Genomic DNA, 14500 nt, shown 5'->3' on the forward strand with positions numbered 1-14500 from the left:
GCTGGCTCACTGTATTTGATTCTCCAGTTTAGTTCTTGACTGAGGTGCCTTTTCTGTGGAGTCTGCATGGCCTCCCTGCATCTACATAAACTTGCAGTGAATGCTCATGTTTTCTCCCACATCCCAAATGGACTGTAGGCAAACTGGTAATCCTCCAAAGCCCTCAAACTGCCCACAATTTGTGCGTGCACATGCACGTCCTGCAACAGTCATCCAATCCATGAATTTTTGCCTTCTTTCCACAGAGCAGCAGGAAGGGTCTAACCCCCCCCCCCCCCAACAACTCAGAATTTGTTAAGCTCTACAAACAGGTACTTAAGCATTTAAGAAGAACACAGTAAAGTCCTGACAAACATCTTCAGCTGGAATGTAATGCACTATAACTACAAAAAGACACGGAGACACACACACAAAGACGAAGACAAACACACACACACATATTAAATAAAAGAGACCCCTTCCACCCAGCACTCACACATCAGTTTTGTAAACTCTTATGCAAGTAATGCTTTTCTTTTTGCAAAATGGAAACAACTGTAAGAGCTAACAAGTGAACCATGGGCAGTTAAAGCTCAAGAAAGGTCTTCAAACCTGGGACGTGCCTTAACACAAAAAAAAAAAATCGAAATTAATACCAGCTTAACAAATGTGTCAAAAGGGTTGAAAGTGAAAAGGATAAATAAATAGTTACATGCACTTGGAAATCGTGACGTAGAAACTTGACTTTTGTAAACCAAAGTAATAAAAGTTACAGTTTATATTCAAGGTCATCAAATTCATGGAATTGTGCAAGGAACTTAACACTACCAATTCACAGTTTACTTGTTTTTTTCAACTGTGCTTGTATGTGTCAGACTTTCATTTGGTGGTGTATTCGTCAGTAAATACCTTTCTCCCTTTTAACCATTTAAAGGTTTGCTCCCACACAGCACTTCTTGAGGAATATGCTACCTTGTACTCATTGCTTAATCAAGTTACAGTCTTTGACTGCTCCCTCTTGTTTAGAGAGAAGCCAACCTTTCCTAGAAGGGTTTAAGTTTTAAAATATCTTACTATTATTTACCTTATTGCACTATGTAAACTACCCAAGTATTATACCCAATATTGTATAAACTATAAAACTACAAAACTTGTTAAAACATTGTCGACTACATCTACTTTAGAAAGTAATTTCCCAACTACTTTTTTTTTTAGAAGGAATGTCAAACAATTTATATGTTCATTAATAATAACATGCAAGGTATATACTTATTCCTTTAAATCAAGATGTCCATACAAAATTATTAACAGTGAAAGGCATGTGTATGTGTTTGTACACTGGTGCATAAGACCTATTCAAACAGGCGGTACAAGAAGCTTTGCAGAAATCCATACTTAACTTTCAGCATAATATTTTTTCAGCAATAATTTAAAGGATGAGGAAGGTTCCTTTATTCTAGATATCCTACCCACTTTATTGTACTCTAGCAGAAATAATTTCAGATATTGGCAGAATACTCCTAACAAACAGCAGCTGAACTCAGGTAGCATACTACCTACATAATTAAAACAGACACACAAGCACTTTAATCCACTCAAAATAAGATAATGTGTCTAAGAAACTAACTTGAATCTTTGAGCTAGAAAAGAAAGAAAGCTGTTCTGGGTACACACTATGCTATTTTTTCAGTCTAAGAACTGTAACCATCATGCAACAAATTCACTTCACTGTTACATACAACTTCCTATAAATGTTCATCTTAAAATGCTGTTATGCTACAGTCAACACTCTATATGGGCAATCTGCTTCCACAGCCAACCTATGTTACTGCTGATCCGCATTTTATTTTGCTTTTAAAATTCCAAACCATATATTTTACTTATCTGTTAACCAGGTTTCAAAAAAGGTGTAATATTGTAAGTCATCTAACCAGTGATCCTAATTCACGTACTATCAAGTATAATCTGAGGGAATCAAACCTAGGATTACAAAAACAAAAGCCATTAGAATCTCAAAATCCTAACCTTCCCTGTCATAGTGCAGTGTTTTACATAGCCTAATTGGTCATATTGTTCATACTTTCCTAATACTGTTCTGGATTTCTTACTACTACACTTTGAGGTAATGTACTTTTAAATTGACTACTGTACTGTTTTAAAAATAAACTATGAACAAACTATATTACCACACAAATAACTAAATTATGTTTATTCTGAAACAGCAGCAAAAAAAAACTTAGGCAACATATAAAATAGCAAACATTTATGTTTACACCACACATGAATATAACTGATTATTCAAACTACAAACAAATACAGTAAACGCCTACAGCTGCCTTTAAAAACAGCTGCATCATTATGTTGGTTTCCATAAAACTTAAGCAATTAATAAAACCTGTCCATTTACACAAAGGCATGTGTATAATAGTGATAGTGCAACCAAAACAATACTTAATAGAAATCCCAAGACATAATATTTACTCTATTTTTTTATTAAATGCTTTCAAAGATGCACCCTTAACAGGATCAAAAATTTAAATAAACTGTATTACTGACTTCTGAAATATATGTGAGGCGCACCCATGTTTTTTTAATCACTGTACTACTAATTTATGCCAGTTACCTGGTCTTACAAAATACCAAAGCAATGTTAAAACACAGACTGATAGAAAAGTTTCTTCAATGTAATTCGACCTGCTCATTCTGAAGGTATAACAGTGCACAGTTTTCTTTGTGGTTTCAGTTTGCTGACCCCAAGTCTGTAATGTTGTGGACAATCTGCCTTAGATACCTTGCCTTGCAAAATTCCTAAGGTAAAACTTTCAAGATTATCTGTACTCTTTGCTTTCAGGGTCAGTGCTAGTCAAAAAAAGCATGTTTTGGAAATGATATACCGAATAAAGACAGACAATCAGGTTGGAATACTGAATGCACAACTATATGTATTTCTTGCTCTCAGGTGAACACTCCTGTGGCTACATACTTATGCGTGTGTTACTAGCTACTCACTGCAGCGCCCTCATATGCAGGACTTCTTACTGCACTCCAGTTACAGATTAGTTACAATGAAACAATACAGGCTACTTTTTTACAAGACAAACTAGAATACACAAAACAAACCAAATGCAAAAGAAATGCAACCAGCCTTATGTGTTTCAGTCACGGTGATCCTACTGAACATTCTGAAATCAATGGATAAGACTATTTACTGAAATAACATGCAGAAATCATAAACATAGCTTATGTGACATGCACAGAATGAATTTATGCTGCCCTTCTGTAGCCCAACCTACAGCATATATTGCAAGAAGGGGAAAAAAAAGAAGTTTCCAACCATGATGGACTTTAAGTATTTAGGATGCTACAGTACTCCTGCACTTATTAGAAGGGACTGCAAATCCCATACAACGTACAGTGTTGGTGGTGGCAGACAACGTCAAGCAAGAGGTGCATGTACAGAAACCACTAAAAAAACTGAAAACACAAATACATTTTTTGCTAAAGTTGTTGCATGTTCTGGTAAATTAATAAAAAATTTAATACAGCAATAACAAGCAAGATAGTCTGTGTGGGCAATAGGTTACAAAAATAGTTACCAACCCCTTTATTCATTTAGGGAAATGACTACTACAAATCTGTCTTGAACGAGAACCTGTCCTCTGACCAAAATCAAAAACAGTCTAGAAAACTTACTTCAGTTACAACAACAACCACACATTTGCAAAAGTATAGTGCAACTTACTAAAGGACAACACTGGAATGACATTTAAAAAAAGTGTTTTATGTTACTGAATTGGCTTTACTGTGCAGCTTGGCAACTAGGAAATCAATCCAGTCATAACTGTGAAGCACATTGTAAAATCAATTTCAAAGGTGTTCAAAAACTAAGATAATGTCATGTTACTGCATGAAACAAAACATTACAAACAGTATCAAAATGAGTCTAAAAAACTCTAGACAGTTTGCTACATTTTTCACATTTTTTAAGGTTATAAAACTAACTTTACTCTGCCAATTTCTCCTACACCCCATACTGACAATTCAAACTTTAATACAAGGGCACATTACAAACAAAACAGCACCCTAGCAATCTAAACACAACCAATTCAGCACCAAGGCACATTAACTCACACTACAGCATGAAACCTTGTAACTTTTTTTTTACTTTTTTTTTTGCAAAACAAAAGTAATGAGTTTAAAATAACAGAGATTACAAAGTATATTATATCTTTTTGTCTAGACACACTTGATGTTATGTTAGTTGGCAACAATTCCCCTATAATAGAAAAAGTTCATCTGAAATTATTTTTTTAAATATGCCATATTGGGGTATGCGCAAACTGGTCTTGAACAAATTAAGTCACAGTCATATAACATTCTGATCGGTATATTAAAATGCAAATTATGTTGTAAGCCCATATATCACGATATTATGAAAAAATAATTTAATTTCCCCTTATAGAGAAAAATAGAAATAAAATAGAAATGTTATCACCTGCTACACAATCAACACCACAAAACTAGTCTGCTAGCTACAAATCACAACTTGATTTTCTTTTCTCTCACTAAACAAGTTGTTTGCATGCAGTACCACATCCACCCTTATGAATCCTTCTTAATGAAGGGCTGCAATGCCCTGAAATAGTTACCTTACTCTGACCTTCCCATTAGCTTTTAAAAGGTAAGAGGCTCAAGTTCATATAAAAATAAAATATATTGTTTTAGACTATATGTGCATATTTAAAAGCAAACTTTACTGTTAGTAAAGCTTTGTTAACGTTACTTGCAATTTTAAATATCACACAGAAGGAATATTGCAAACTACAAAATCTAACTCATCACTTTCCTTAGTATAATTTGTCACCTTGCTTAAAATAACTAATCTGTGTACTGTCCTGCCTTCAGAAAAAAAAACAAAAAAAACAACTAACTTGCATTTTAAATCTCACGCAAAAAATGTGTGCTATGCACTGCAAAATCTAATTCTTATCCCTGGTAAAAACAATGATTCTGAGCACAACATGTCTTTAGAGCAAACTTTAGCAGATTCTACCACAGTGTAACCAGCTTCTTTACCACAGTTTGTTTCAGCCCCATAATTCAAATATCTGAGAAAAGCCAGATGGAACTACAACACAGTTCATGTACTAGTGAGCAAAGAGCATTCTGAGTAAAGAAAGAGATGGGGGAAGGGGAGAAAGAATGAGAGAGAGAGACAGATCAGTACTATTGCTTTTTGTCACAAAGTAAGAATGATAAACTACAAGATTACAAAATTCACTCAGCAATAATTTGATATGCAACCTGCTCTAAACAAGTTAAATTAAGTAGATCCATCTTAACAGCAATAAAACTGTGATCACAATGGGATGCTTTCATGGAACAGAAATTTTACTTTTCATTCATAAAAATGACTCAGCAAGCAAAAAAGGGAACCTATCTTAATTTCTAAAAAAAAAGACATACACATCTTACTTTTTTATTTGCAATATATATATATATATATATATATATATATATATATATGTGTGTGTATATATATACATGTATATATATATATATATATATATATATATATATATATATATATATATATATATATATATATATATATATACACACATACATACATACATACACACACACCAGTTAAAAAAAGATTTGTAATGTTTATTAATAATCAGACTTAATATAAATCAACAACAGATTTCAAGTTTACTGTGGACCACAGCATTTTTGTGTTTTAATTTTCTCTAATTGAAAAGATTGCAATGATGATAATTTTCTTTTGCAATAATGTTTACATGGGACAACCACTATTACACTATTCACTGCTCAAAATGGTCTTCTTTCTGCAGCAGCAACAGTATTAAACACCTGGATTAATTAAAATAGTGCAATAACACATACTTTACTGATAACACATCTGCATGGACATCTGATGACCTCTGTTACAGAGTAGAAATAGGTTTCCGTCAAGATGCTGCTTACAAATAAATTAAAAATCTACTTTACATTTTTGAGCAAATACTAAAAACAAGGCAGATAGGTATGCAACAAGTAGCACTGCAAACATTCAGTAGGCAACAACATTTGCAATACTAGAAATAAAGCAAAACAAAGAAATCTAATTCACAACAGTGAATACTAAATTCAGCCTTCTGATTTACAGTACAGCAACATTTATCTCCTTTGAAATAAATAATACTATGAAATGCACATATTTTCACTAAAGTTACATTAATGCTAAAAACAATTTTACATCCTTTCTGTACTAATGGCAGTTTGCATTAAACAAACAAGACGTCTGAACACTTAGTTACAGGTACTTGTTTATATGAGCAACAACTAAATTCCTGAGCTGAAACATACTTTTATCACAGCAAAATACTAAAAATCTTCCTCTGCTGTAGCTAACTCAATTATTTAAAGAAAGAAAAGAGATAACAGCAGAATGTCAGTACATGACAGCAAAACTGTGTCAACATGTAACTCTGAACATAGCTCTCAACCAATCAGGGACACATCTTAATAGAATCAGGTAGGAACAAATCCAGAAATAATCAGAGACAATCAGGGATGCATTTCAACTATTACTACTATTAACTCGAGACACTGACAGAACAATATAATGTGTACTAACATAAGTAAAACGTCTATAACCCTAATTATTTTCATTATATATTAAGTGTAATCCACCATCTTTTCTCCAAAAGTCACTAGTTTTAGGAGGGCAGTGCTAAAATTTGAATAAAAAAAATCAAGGACAATTGCTCTGAAGGTGAAGTGACAATGGAGCATTAGGGTTATACTCTAAATGAAATGTATATGCATGACGTCAGTAGCTACAGCACAGTAATGTGTGCTAAATACATTTATAAAAACATCATGTAAATGAGCACATGCACATACAAGATACAACTGTAATAGAACGACCTTACTAAATCCAAAAAGTTTTCTCAGCATCACAATCAGCATGCATGTTCTGGTGTTAACATTAAATATCACTATCTGAATTCTTACTACACAGTCACAAATTGTCCCATTCCTGCAGCAAAATACGCCCCCCCCCCCTACTTTATCTTACAAAAATCATCCACGTTTGCTATGTCAGAGAACAAGGCTTTCCTTTAAAGAGTGGGAAGATCAATAGAAACCGAATTTCAGCAGTACTGATGGCTGAATCTGACAGCAAATAATGACTCAGGAAAATCAGTTTATTCAAACTTAACTTTCATGCAGAACCAAGGAACTGCAATCTTAACTGGTAGTACTCAGAAGGTAATGAAGCCATAGCATTGGGGGATGGGATGTACCCTCGCTCCCACGTGTGAATTAATGCAACACCTTGGCATTTTTGCTGTAATGATGCTAACATTATAGGTAAATAAAAAATAAAAATAGATCCAATAAGAATACTGCACTGCAAGTCCACTCGTCACCGTCAGGCAACCAAATAGTGAAAGCAATTCCTTAACTACAAAGCGATCTTGCCAAAAAAATCCATGTTGCCCAGATAACGTCATTTTAGTATGCAAGACAAAACGGCCTCAAAAAGTTGCAACACATTTTAAGCGGTTCATATTATAAACAACCCAAAGCAACAGGTCTTCACGTATGCCTGGACTTCAGTCTGTAACTGATCCACCACATTAACGGAGAAACCAATGTAACAGACATGCATGTACCATACACAACGCAATTAATTGCTAATAACAGTAAATGAATGCCAATACAAGTCCGTCACTTGATTAAAAGACGATCGAGCCGCTGCGACCCCCCGACTGCAGCCCACGTTTGCTGTCACCTCATTTGTTTCGAGTTGAATTTGCAGGTTAGACGAATAAAAAGAGTTTTCAATAAGTATCAATAAGTTGTTTATAATATTTAAAGTTTAACTCGTTGGTGCCTGTATCTCGTGAATGAAAATATGAAAATATTCATCTACCCGATCGCTATTCGAAGTCTTCTTCAAGTCAAAACTGGCATTTTTTTGCAATTTTTTGTCGTTTTACTTCTATGTTACTCCTGTTCTCCCTCCATTTTGGTTGGTTGTTTATGATAATGATAACAAGAGACTTCTGCTACTCATCCACAATCTCCCTTGCAGCTTAAACAAAACGCTGCAGAATACTCTGGGTACACGTTAACCCCCCCTAAATGAATCTAAAGTAAATCGATCATTAATAAATGTTTCGTTATTTCTAATGAGTTTTCATTATGTCCAAACGTTATGCATCACAAAATTGCTTAAACAGTGTAAAAACGCCGATTCCCTGTAAATGGAGTTAAACAACAAAGTTCAGCAAGTGCTTATTTAAAAGTAGAGATACGGAAATTCTACTGCAGAAAATATATTTCTCCATCACATTTTCACAAGAGCTGCCTGGTCAATGTGTTCCACTGCTGTCACTATATTCTGCAAAAACTTGTGGTTAAAGTAACTTTCTGAAAGTTTTTCAAACTTTACAAACTCTTGCTTGTCTTATAACCTATTCGCAAAGGTTAAACAAGTCCAAGAAAAAGTATAAGCATTTTTCCTTAATTTTTCATCCTTATTTTAATGTCCTCTCTCTCTCCCTCTGAGGTCCCAAAGAGGGGGGCTGATTAAGACAAACTTTTTTCCCTGCTCACCCTCTCCCATAATTTAAATAACCCAGATATTTCAATGCAAATAAACAACCCTTCACGTCAAAACGCACACCAAACTCACCGCAGAAGCCTTAGCATCCTCCTTGCGGTCGATTTCCCAACTTTAAACAATTTTCCGATTTTTTAATAATTTTTTTCTCATATTTTTTGTTGGACGCAGCGGGCCTGGAAATTGTTTGCTTTCCCCTCTTTCCCGCAGCCATTGTAGTTTATGCGCTGCAGTGCAGCTAAACTTGCTGCGAATGCCTCGCCCACTGCGTGCCCAGCCTACTTTCTTGTTTCATTTGTCCAAAATCTTTGGCAAGGGGTGAATTTTTAGAGGCCGTTTGCTTACTTGTTAGTCAATCAAGAATTCCATTGGTCAGTGGCGATGTCAGTTGATGTGGTGGGTTAGAATTTCTTCACTGCTTATGCTGGGCATATTACATGCGTGTTCCATTGGTCTTTCCTGTGCCAATCATGATACCAGGGTAGGTATTCGGTATGCAATAAGAAACGCGACTGGAGTAATCTGTTGTCTGTTGTGGTGATTGGCTAATTATGTTAAGTGAGCTGGCTATAGGTAGTAGACTGACGTATTTTAGTGTAGAAAAGTGCTATTTTCAATGATTGACCCTGTACTGCAGGTAGGATATTAAGATGAAATTTAGGGGACGTACAAACGAGTGGACTGACTTTTTATTGTCGGTTTACAAATACGTTTCTGGTTTGTTTTTATAATAGGATGTGGTTTGTGTAATACAGCATGTGTGGCTCTTCCTGACTTTGTGGAGTGTTTGGCAGAACTAAGAGAAATTTGCACCTAAATTTCTGTACAGAATTTTTATTTGGAGCTGAGACTATTTGGGACACACAGAGGGTTGATCGGTGAAGTATATTGAAAATTTTGGTAAGCGTCTGCATTGAAATTAGGGAAAACACTTCTAGTCCTGTTATTGCTGTCAGGTTTGTTTTAACTTCCTTACTGTACCGGCAAGGTGTTCTTGTAAAATGTGACTAGTATTTCTGGGAGACTGTTGATTTCTTATTAGTACTTGCTTTACCTGCCCTTTACTCGACAGCGGGATGGAATGGCACATCGACACCTGTTGTTTAATATGAATTATTCAGTAGTGTGGTGTTCTCGTTTTGAACTTAAGTATAGATTTTGCGATATGATGACCTTGTATAACACAGAGCGTTTCTGAATGACACATGAAGCAGTTTGTTAGTTTCTGGATGTTACCCACCCTACTATCATTAAAATTAACTGCATTTTTTACTCTGATGCTTTGAAGATATTCCAGTATACTCGAACTCTGACTTGCATTTTACTAGAATACAAATGACAAGCTCTAATTATGATTAAAAGCTTACTTTTTGAATCACATTTTGACCTTTCATTCAGTGCTAATGGTTTTGCCTCACTCTGGTAGGTTAGTATTAGTCTGTCATTTGTTCTCTTCAATAATGTGATGGGGATTGCCAAACTGATGTCGTTTTTTTTTAGCTGAAATATTCTTAATTGCACGATTGTGTGTGTGTGTGTGTGTGTATACACGTATGTATTCTCTCAAGGTTATAAAACTATATGTATCTATATGGATTTTTGTATGCAGATGCATATATGTGTGTGTATTTATATATATATATATATATTTATATATATATATATTTATATATATATATATATTTTTATATATATATATATATATGTATTTATATATATGTGTATATATATATTTATGTATATGTATATATTTATATATGTATATGTATATATTTATATATATATGTATATGTATATATTTATATATATATATATGTATATGTATATATTTATATATATATGTATATGTATATATTTATATATATATGTATATGTATATATTTATATATATATATATGTATATATATATATATATATATATATGTATATATATATATATATATATATGTATATGTATATATTTATATATATATATATGTATATGTATATATTTATATATATGTATATGTATATATTTATATATATGTATATGTATATATTTATATATATGTATATGTATATATTTATATATATATGTATATGTATATATTTATATATATATATATGTATATGTATATATGTATATGTATGTATATATTTATATATATATATATATGTATATATATATTTATATATATATATATATATATGTATATGTATATATATATATATATATATATGTATATATATATATATATATATATATATGTATATGTATATATATATGTATATATATATATATATATATATATGTATATATATATATATATATGTATATATATCTGTATATATATATATATATTTATATATGTATATATTTATATATATGTATATGTATATATATTTATATATATGTATATATATATATATATATTTATATATATATATATATATATATTTATATATATTTATATATTATATATTTATATATATTATTATATATATATATATTATATATATATATATATATATGTATGTATATATATATATATATTATATATATAAATAACGTTTGGGGACACTTTTTGTATATTTTTTTAATTGGTGACTTACACTGGCAGTTTTTATTTCCTGTGCAGAGCATGGTTAAACAAGTTGTTCTTGTGAGAGTGTAAAATTTCTGAAGTGAAATATGGACAGAAGGTAGTGCTAAAGGCACCTTGTTGTTTAGGCTTTTTTGGGTGGCTTGAAATCTTAACGCAAAACTCCATACTTAAAGTGTAAAACTTTAATTGTCATATTTTGACTGCCTTTGCAGTTGATTTTTTATGACTCTGTTTAGTAATATTTTATAACTGTTACACTCTAGATTAGCCTGATGGGTACTATCATGATGATATAAATATATATTTTTAATCTTTCTTTCTTTTTTCGCTAGTGCAGTTGTGTTACCATAACATGAGACCGCCAAAGCTCAATAAATCAAGTGGTTTGTCCCTATAAGTATTTATAATGGCAGTGTTGTGAGTGACTTGTTTCTTAGATTGATTCTAGAAACATTGTTATTTTTTTCTGCTGACATGCTCTGATCTGTGGTAATTGTAAGATGCTAAAATTAATTTGTGGTGCATTTATGCTTCTTTCCAGGCAAAGTTTCTGAAATGCAGTTTGATGTTTTTTAAATCACTGCTTCTAACAGATTTACAAAGCATTCCATGCCCCAGCCTGTGTTTATTAAGTGTCATATTTTATTTATTTATTTATATGACATGTGTTTACTGGGAAAGTCTGACTGGGCCAGAAATGTTTATATGACATGTGTTTACTGGGAAAGTCTGACTGGGCCAGAAAGGGCCCATTTTCAGTGGAGGCCTGGGGAGAAAAACTTCGCAATCACAATATTTCAAAAAATCAGTATTGGAGATTACATGATTAGAACCAGTGAGGGGAAACTGAGTGATGTTTTAATATGAGAGATGGTGTTCATATCATGTTTATAGAAAGAAGGGTGGAGTGAAGGAGTTTATCAGAGTGCATGGTAGAGTGTTTTCAGGTAGCTTAGGTGAATAGGGAGGAAAGAGAAAGAGGTAGAGGTAGAGGAAAGGTCTGCAGAGGTGAAGTAGGTAAGGCAGTGGGAAAAACAAAAGAAGTGAGTGAAGTAGGAGGCTGGAGAGGGTTGTGAATTGTGATTTTAGGTTGAAGAGGTAAGTAAAGTATAGTGAGTAAGTTCAGTTAGGATTGGCAAAGGAGCTGGTTCAAGATTTTTTAAAGTACTCTTTCTAGGGAGCATTTAAAGCTGGGTAGGTTAGAAATAGTTATGCCGGTTAGAGGTAAGGAGTTCCATTTGGTGTTTTCTTTTTTTTTTGTTTGCTGCTGAGTACAATTATAGGCTTTGTCTAGGGGATTTATTCAGTTTATTTATGGTGAAAAGTTGTTTGTCTACTGTTCTAGTTCTTTTACGGAAGTATATGTTGATTAAAGGAATGAGAGCAAGGCAAGCCTATGCTTTGTGTATGATTTTATGTACTGTTGTAAGCTGAATATTGGAGAGGGAGAGTTCCAGCCAGCTAAGAGTATGCAGAGCTATAGTGATGGAAAAAGGAGGATGAATAGTAGCACACTTGCCAATTTTGTTGTAGCAGTGTTCAAGTTTTTTTTTTTTTTTTTTATGGAGGATTGTAAATTAGTTAGAATTGGTGCTCCATAGAGTGGGGGTAGGTTTTATCTAGTGTAATTCTTGTGGGTGTGCTCAGAAAAATGTTTATTTTTGTATATGTCCTAGATACCGTGACTGTCTTGTCATCTGTGAATGGCAATTGGTATTTCATAAACCTAGTAAAGCAATGTTAGAGCAACTTCAAATATTCCATACTGTCCTTAATGTTCTGCAAATTTCATAAATAGCAACACTTCATTTAAGAAGTAACTTTAGACTGTCTCCCTCTCCACCTCTTGTTTTTAAGACAAGGTTGAGGCATTTTATTAGATAATCTTTTGACTTTTAATGCAAGGACATGATCACCTTGGCTGTATGATGATCAGGTAGTATTATATGATAATAAGAAGTAAGTTCTGCTAGACGCTATCACAGTTGTACTTAATGACGCCAACTTTGTGATGTCACCTGACCACCACTGTTACAGACTGTGGTGGTAAGTAAGGCAGCATTTTTGAAGGAGGAAGCTGCATCATTTCATCCATCAGTGTATGGGCTCTTTCTCAGCATCCCTGATTTTTAATTTCACAGTATTTAAGGTTGTAGTGAGTCAGAGAAAAGTGAAATAAATTACATCAGAGGTAATATATTTGAAGTTTATGAATGTATTTGTGTATTTTGTAACTCTGAGTAAATCACTTAACAAGACAGTGCTTCTGTGCTGTGTCTGAACAGGGACCATATGGATCAATGGTCTTCCCCAGTTAGCAATTAAAAAAAAAAATCAGAGAAACACCAATAAGAAACTTACTGAAGGCATAGCATCCTGCTGTTGACTACATTCAACTATAATGTTTATTGTGGTGGACTGTGAACAGTATCTATGCCTTTGGTAGCTTAAACGAGACCCAGGACTTGTAATAGTGTTCTGATGGAGGCCTTACAATTTATATACATAAGAATGTGGTCCATGAGCATTCCCTATTTTTCTGGTTTTATTTGTCTTTGTCATTGACGTTATTACATTCCCCTTCCCCCAGGATTTCTTAATGCACTTCTCAGACCTTTATTTAAACTAACCTGTTGTGTCTTTCTTGCCCATTCCCTCATTACTGCTCTATCCATGATTCCTTTCCATAGAAACATTATTTAGAGAGTGCTTTCTACTGTAAATGTAGACCTGCTTTAATTCACTTTGGTTTGTGCTTAGACTTTTTTGATCTTCCCTGTCTTTCACCATACACAGAGGTAGGCGTCTTTCTAACTCTTGTTAGAGATATTTATGATGGATGCTGTCCTTTCTTTCTTAAATTCTGTCATTAGTATTTGCGTATTACCTTTGTATTTCCATCTCGTCACTCATAGGTTCATAGGTAGGTACTAGGCTATCGGCCCAAGGGCCTAAGTAAGCCTAGCCAACAAGGTTCCCTGGCTTACGCCACCCAAGAAAGTTAATTTCCTCTGCCCCTGTCGAGCAGAGACACAAAAGTGATCCCTGGGATGTATTTCCTATTTGCCATCCACCCAAGATTTTTCTTGAAGAGTGCTAATGAGGAACTTTGCTTGACATAGATGGGTAGCTTGTTCTAGAGTATAGGAAGTTTCTGGGACAGGAATCTATCCCTCCAGCATGTCCTGTTTATTGTAGTGACAATAATCTTGGGTGATTTCAACTACCCTGGTATAGACTGGGTGAACTACCAATGTTCCAACTCCTATGCTCAGCGATTCATAGAATTTATGAA

At 33.5% G+C, this 14500-nt stretch overlaps 1 protein-coding gene across 6 annotated transcripts in view; it reads left to right on the forward strand.

Annotated features, from left to right (window-relative positions):
* Window positions 1-9144: 9144 nt before the first annotated feature.
* The window catches only part of CHCHD7 (coiled-coil-helix-coiled-coil-helix domain containing 7), a 321467-nt gene continuing 316111 nt past the window's right edge, over window positions 9145-14500 (forward strand). For 2 of the 6 annotated variants that reach the window (XM_044065553.1, XM_044065554.1), the window contains exon 1: window positions 9145-9257. The gene's annotated coding sequence lies outside the window, so the exon portion shown is untranslated. The other 4 variants (XM_044065555.1, XM_044065558.1, XM_044065556.1 and 1 more) reach the window with 3 other exon arrangements.

Source organism: Protopterus annectens, chromosome 3.part0 (assembly GCF_019279795.1).
Source record: "Protopterus annectens isolate FY-2018-M chromosome 3.part0, PAN1.0, whole genome shotgun sequence".
Lineage (NCBI taxonomy): Eukaryota > Metazoa > Chordata > Ceratodontiformes > Protopteridae > Protopterus > Protopterus annectens.